Raw genomic sequence first — 7,739 nt, 5'->3', positions numbered from 1 at the left:
GTATGTAAATGCTATTAACTATGAATTATGTACGCTATATTTGTTCTCTACTGTTCATAAAATATGAAACTTCACCATCATCAACAAACACAAACCACAAACACCAAACACAAACCATACATAAAGAACAAGCCAAATTCTGGTGCGTGAAACCTGAATTTTCTTTGCATTGTGTTTTTGTCTATTAAAATGAACATTAAAGTACCAAAATATCTCTATTTGCAGCCCCTTCTCAAAAACATTTTGGTTCCTCGAATGAATATATAAACGTGTATGAAGTATTTACTACGTGCCAGATTCTGGGAGAGCCCTGCCCTCAAGTAGCTTCGATTCTAATGGGGAAAGACCAAATATAGAGGTGAGTCACATCCCAAGAGGAGATCTTTGCAGACACCAGCCATAAAGAATGGCTATTAATTGTAGAACAGTTTCTTGACAGATTCTTTCCAGGAATTACAGAGTGGATTTGTTGTTTCCTGTTCTCAGGAGAGGAGTGGAAGGCAAGAGTGGGAGGGAGGAGAGCCTGCATCCCAGGAAGATGGTGGGGAAATGGCACAGTGCTTTGAGATCAGGCAAGGTAAGATAAAATGCTCATCAATCAGAGCCCAGGTTCATAGTGGTGTAAAAGAAGCAAGAGAGCTGCTGATATGCATGTGAGAGTGTTTTAAAAGTTTCCTTGACTACTTTCACCCATTCTCATCACTCTCATCTCTCTCTCTTTCTCTCTGTCTCTGTCTCCCTCCCTCCCTCCCTCTTTTTCTCTCTTTCTCTGTTTCTGTTTGTCTCTCACTTTCACCCACCCCCACCTTCCTCCACTTCCTACCTTTCTTCTTTCATATCCTTTCTTTTGTTTATCTGTCACTACTCACCAGCTCACCCCATCCTGATAGATGTTCTCCCTGAAAACAAAAAAGCAGAATTAAATAAAATAAATGCACATTCTATACTTTTCTCCCTCAATGTAGTGACTCCCTCTCTGCTAGGGTGCAAGAGCCGTGCTTTATTAGCCACCTTCTGAAGTCATTTTCCACGATCACATTGAGAGATCAGGTCATGGAGGACTTTCAGATCCATACAAGGGCTTTTTATTTCCATCTTGGAGGTTCTGAGAAGCAGCTAGAGTCAAAGACTGTATCTTGGATTCTCAGAATTTTGCACTTAGTTATAGAACTCGAGACCCACTTCTGGGCTTGCCATCCGGGGTTCTGCAGATCAGATCCATCTTTTGTCCCCCTGCTGACTCCTCAGATGTGCAAAGCATGCTGTCATTACCCCCTTCCTGACCTTGACACTTCTGGAGCTCCTTTAATTGAGCTTCAAATCATATGAACTTTAAACCTGTCACTGCCTGGTCCTTCAGACACTCTCCAGCTTATTCACGTCTTTCCTAAAATGTAGCTCCTTTGGAAGGTGAGATTTGCCTGAGGAGGAAGAAAGCAGGTCAAAGAGCACCTTACTAGAGGAAGGCATGAGCTCTTCATTCAGCTGGGCACTGCATGTCCTTTCTCGGTTGCTCTGAAGAAAGGTGGCCATTCTGCCTGAGACCTATCGGATCCATCAACCTTTGGACCTAAAGCATGTTGTATAGTGGCCGATGAGAAAGACAGAAAGAAGCCCACTGGAATCATCCACATCCCTCAGAACAAGGGGCAATAAAGCAGATCTTCAGAGCACTGAGGTAGGTTGTTCTTAGAAAAAGGGGGGACCTTTATGCAGAGAAAACAAATTCAAATTTCATTCCTGTAAAGTAGAAAAGCAACCCAACTTGTTAAACCAACAATTTCCCCCACACACAGATGAATAGGGGGTCCCCCTCCCCTCTTTTCTTTCTGTCTCTTTTGGGAGAAAGTTCCCTGGGCTCAAAGTCTCTGTCAGGTGCTTATCTCCAGTTAGTTCCCAGTAACTGTGGGTGGGAGCAGGGCATGTGTGGAGCCAGGGCTGGCTTTTGCTCAGCATGATTCCTGAAATCATTTCACAGATCTGGGAGGCAGAAGGAAAAGGATTTGTAGATAAAAAGTCAGCCCTTCTTTCTCTTTATAGGAGTTGAAACCCAGTCTCACATACTATCAATGGGACTTCAAAGCCATGAATAATAGAAATGTCAGGAAGCTCTTGTTTCTTTCTTTCCTCTCCCCCTCCTTTCCCATTCTCCTTTCCTTTCTTCCTTTCCCTTCTACTCTATTTTTTCCTTTCCTCCCTTCCTCCCTCCCATCCTCCCATCCTCCCTCCCTCCCTCCCTCCCTTCCTTCCTTCCTCCCTCCCTCCCTCCTTCTCTTCCTTCCTTCCTTCCTTCCTTCCTTCCTTCCTTCCTTCCTTCCTTCCTTCCTTCCTTCCTTCCTTCCTTCCTTCCTTCCATCATTCCTTCCCTTCTTTCCTTCCTTCCTTCCTTCCTTCCTTCCTTCCTTCCTTCCTTCCTTCCTTCCATCCTTCCTTCCATCCTTCCTTCCTTCCTTCCTTCCATCATTCCTTCCCTTCCTTCCTTCCTTCCTTCCTTCCTTCCTTTCTTCCTTCCTTCTTTCCTTCCTTCCTTCCTTCCTTCCTTCCTTCCTTCCTTCCTTCCTTCCTTCCTTCCTTCCTTCCTTCCTTCCTTCCTTCCTTCCTTCCTTCCTTCCTTCTTTCCTTCCTTTCCTCCCTTCTTCCCTCCCTTTCCCTTTCCCTCTTTCTCTCTTTCTCTGTCTCTGTGTCTTTCTCTGTCTCTGTCTCTTTCTATGACTGGGTGGGTGATTAGCTCCTGAGTATTTGCAGTTCTCTCAGTGAGGGCCTGAAAAGTCTTTGACTGGTACAAGACGGAACACATAAATGAAGCAACAATTTCTAAAGAAGACTTAAACCCAGGGAGCTTTTAAGGCTGATTAGGGGATGCCATTGTCGGGAGGGGCAAACTGATTATCCTCTCTGCTTGGCTTCACCTTTGTTCTGCCTCAGAGAGCACACCTCCTTTTTTTTTTCTCATTAGTCTCCCTCACTAACCTCACATGCATAAATGCCAGGCTTTGCAGAATTTTGCAAGATCTGACTTGTAGAAGATCTGTTGGGAGAAACAGTTGGTCATCAGGTGTCCAATTCTGAAAGCTAACAGGCTTTGGGCCTCTGTGGTGAGAATGGTCCAGATCACAGACTTCCATTTTCCTCAGAGGAACAACTGGTCATCTTGACCCAGGCTGAAGTCGCAAAGCCCATCATCTGTTTCTGTAGTTGCCAAAAGGGGTCAACAGGAAGGACTTCTTCTTTCATGTAATGTTGGGGGGGAGGTTACAGGTGGAAGCAATTCTTCATTTTCTCTTGTCCTCAGAAGAACTCAGTGAAGGAGGCAGCACCATTAGCACTGCCTTCACTTTGCAGAAGAGCTAACTGATTCTCTGAGAGCTATGGCTGCCATGAAGCAGAGGAATGGTGGTAGTGGAGTGGAAGCCATCCAGCTGGCAAATTTGGAAGAAACTAAAGGGCTGGATGAAAGCTCTGAGGAAGCCCTGTAGCCTTAGCCCAGATGGAAATTTTGTTCTCCCTGTGCTCACTCCATACACTTCTTTCTGCTTTGACTCTCCAGCTCCAAGAGATATTTTATTATTATTATTATTATACTCTCTTTCTTACTCCATTTTCAAATTGGGGGATTCTCGTGGCCATGGTCTTCCCTACCTCCCCAGTTAAGAAAGATTCACCGATTGGATGGCATTCACTTAGGCTCAGTCCAGGGGAGGAGGAGTGGCAGAACCTTGGTAGAAAGAGGAATGTTTTACTCTGGATTGCACGGCTCATAATTGGAACAGCTGGAGTTCCAATTCAGTCTTTGATGGAATAGTCCAAAGTACCACTCGCTACATCATGCTAATTAATAGTGTTTGCCTTTTGATGTAGTGTGTGTGTGTGTTCCCTTGCTCCCTGAGGATGTTATTGCCAGGGAAATATGTCCTTTCTTTCATACTCTATGCCTAACCACAATGGAATGCAATATGGTGCCATATAAAGAATAATGGTCTGGGACTCAAAATACATGGGTTCAAATCCTGACTCTGTTTCTTATATGCTCTAAATCTATGATCCTTTGAACTTCTGGGTAGCAAGCATGTACTTGCTAGAACTCTAGCTCCAAATGCTAAGCAACTTAATGAGTTAACCCTCAATATTTTGAATAGTCATTTTTATTTTTAAAAATATTTGATTAATTAATTTAGAATATTTTCCATGGTTACATGATTCATGTTCTTTCCCTTCCCCCCTCCCATCCCCTCCCATTGCCAATGAGAAGCTCTACTGGGTTTTACATGTGCCATTGTTCAAGACCTATTTCCATATTATTGATATTTGTACTAGGGTAATTATTTAGCGTCTACATACCCAATCCTATCCTCATTGGCCCATGTGATTATGCAGTTGTTTCTCTTCTGTGTTTCTACTCCCACAGTTCTTCCTCTGGATGTGGATGGTGTTCTTTCTCCTAAGTCCCTCATACTTGTCCTGGTTTATTGCACTGTTGCTAGTAGAGAAATCCATTACATCCGATTGTACCAAAATGTATCAGTGTACAATGTTCTCCTGGTTCTGCTCCTTTTATTCTGCATCAATTCCTGGAGGTTGTTCCAGTTCCCATGGAATTCCTCCACTTTATTATTCCTTTGAGCACAATAGTATTCTATCTCCAACAGATACCACAATGTGTTCAGCCATTCCTCAATTGAAGGGCACCCCCCCATTTTCCAATTTTTGGCCACCACAAAGAGTGCAGCTAAGAATATTCTTGTACAAGTCTTTTTCCTTATGATCTCTTTGGTTTACAAACCCAGCAGTGCTATGGCTGGATCAAAGGGCAGGCAGTCTTTTAAATTCCTTTGGGCATATTTATTTTGAATATTCTTGATGGCAAAGTTCATGGGGACATTAAAGATCGTTGGGGGAAAATCGGAATATTTTGTCATGCTTCCAGACTTACTGAGATTCCTCATTCAGATGAAGACATCCTTGGAGTCAAAAAAGGTATATACCTGATCACTTCATCACCAGGGCAATTTATGAGACAAGAGACTGATGGAAAATGATTTGTCAGAAATTCCAACTTGGATCAAAAATCCAAAGTTAGAAGGTATCATAGAGGTCATCTAGTCTAACATCATTATGTAGACAATTCAGTTCCAAAGAAATAAGTGACATACCCAATGTCATATAGGTAGTGTGGCTGAGATGGAACCAGAACTTGGCACAGTGACTTGGAAGTTTCTGAACTCTTTGCATTGTCCCTCTACATTTATTTCCAAAGAAACATGAACTTAGTGATTTTCTATGGTGGTCCTCTTTCATCTACAGTATCATCTGAGGATCTCAAAACCCTCTATAATCATGGAATCCCAGAAGCATAACCCAACCTTGTCCTTTTATAGTTGGGGTACTTCACTGGTCTTACAAAAGAAATTCAATCCTGAGAGAACTATGCCCTCTGTCAAGACAGACAATCTGGAGAATCCCCTGAGCAGTCCTGGATTGAACCAATGAAGATGGATTTTTCTCTGGGAAAGGGAAGCATGAGGACAGAGGGTAAGTGAGGAGGAATCATGACTCTCCTTCCTTGTTGCTGCTGAAAACTCCAATGGGAATTCTGTCTCCGAGAACTAGGAGAGCGACTAATGGATAGAAACCCTTCCCAGTATGTGGCTGAAAGTCTCCGAGGCTCTATGGGTTTTGGGGAAATGATTACTCATCATTAAGTGCGATCAGTGTCTATCTGTACCCTGATGAATTTTACTTTGTCTTTAGCCAATAAATAAAGGTGTGTGTGTGTGTGTGTGTGTGTGTGTGTGTGTGTGTGTGTGTGTGTGTGTGTTTATCTTTGAGTTCTGTGAATCAAAGTATTGCAAGGAGACTGAGGAACAATGCAGTGATTACCATTATATGGTGAGTTTCCCAGATTTTGTGGGTGGACCAATGAGTCAGAGAGGTGAGCCATAGCTCAAAGTGTGCCTGTCATATGGGAACTGAGGGTTTCACGCTCAGTTTCATATACTGGGCTTCCTCTATTTGTTATTCAATTATTTCAGTTGTGTCTGATACTTTGTGATTCCTTTTGAGAGATTTTCTTGGCAAAGGTACTGGCATAGTTTTGCCATTTAATTTTTAGCTCATATTAGAGATGGGGAAACTGAGGCAAATAGGGTCAAGTGCCTTGCCTAAGGTCATGTAGCAAGTAAATATCTGAAGCCAGATTTAAATTCAAGAATATGAATCTTCCTGACACCACATTTAACATTCTATCCATTGTGCCACCTAGCTGTCCTTGGAGACTTCTTTTACCTGACTTTGTTTGTAATGGAGCAGTAGAAAGATTATGAGATTTGGTCCTGACTGTCACTTGAATGACAAAATTTCTCTATATAATTCTCTCTCTCTCTCTCTCTCTCTCTCTCTCTCTCTCTCTCTCTCTCTCTCTTCTATCTCTCTCTCTCTCCCCCTCTCTCTGTCTCTCCCTCCTTCTCTCTCTCTTTCTCTCTCTCTCTCTCTCTCTCTCTATATATATATATATATATATACATTATATATATACACACATACATATTTGATTATAAACTTAGGAGGTTGGACAAGGTAACCCTGGGGGCTATCATAGTTTTAATCTCTGATCTGATGATATAATGTCTGCAAAGGGCCTTGAAATCCTCAAATGACAGTTGATGGAGGTGGTTAGGAAATAATTGAGGTTAGATTGAGTCTCCAGTATGTCCGAATCTTTTTTTAGGTAATTGAGATATAATGAGCAAAACAGGACTAGGAGATAGAGAAACCTGTGTTTGAATCTTGCTTTAGTTATTCACTAGCTGGAGAGCCAGGAGAAAGTCATTTACCTTCTCTCAGGCTCAGTTTCTTCATCCGTAAAATGGAGATAATAATTGCTCCTTCCTCTCAGGGATGTTGCAAGGTCCAAATGAAATGTCTGTAAAACACTTAGTAACCCCCAAAGTGAATCCTAATATGGATCATGTAAGTGAAGCCACCCAAGCCACATTTCCTTTTGCAAGGACACACACTTAGAACTCTTGCAAGCCAGCTGTGGAAGATGGGAGCCTGCCCCTGCTGGAACATGTGCTATAAGCACCTCCTCCTGTTTTTGCCTTGCTGTATTCCCCAGAGGTGCTGAAGGGCCAGCAAGCAAACTCTCCTTCAGGGAAGAGGTCGTTGGCTTTGCTTTTTCTCTTCACAGCCTTTTTCTGAAGGTCATGAGGGAAAGCTGTGCCTTCCTCACTTATTGGAAGCTTCTGATTAGGGGAAAAAAAAGTGGCCAAGTTTTTGTTTTGTATTGAATTTTTTCCCATAATTGCTACTGCACTTTGTTTTTAAATTGCACATTAAGTCCATTTTTATTCCTCTGAGTGTGTGTGTGAAAAAGTGAGAGAGACAATTATGAGCCTCTGAACATGTCCTCATTAGAGAAATAAAAACAGACCAGACCTATGAAAACCATTTATTGGCATCAACTCACTATTTTTTCAGGGAGTGTCCAGCTCCAGGGTGGTAGGCGAAATGCATCCATTGGGGACTCTGCTTTGTATTGTAGTGAATGGTATAGGCGTTGGGTGTTTTTGAAATACTCACAAGTGATGGATTTACATATCTTCTCAGAAATGATGTGGAGCTGATGATGTAAGTAATAGAAGAAAAGAAATTCTCACACCGCAATTCATGGTTGAATTTAGCTTCATGGGCTTTAAGCAACGTCCACGCATTTCCAATCTCTATATCACTTCCTTCAGGAT

Source organism: Monodelphis domestica, chromosome 8, assembly GCF_027887165.1.
Source record: "Monodelphis domestica isolate mMonDom1 chromosome 8, mMonDom1.pri, whole genome shotgun sequence".
NCBI lineage: Eukaryota > Metazoa > Chordata > Mammalia > Didelphimorphia > Didelphidae > Monodelphis > Monodelphis domestica.
Note: the sequence above shows the minus strand (reverse complement) of the source record.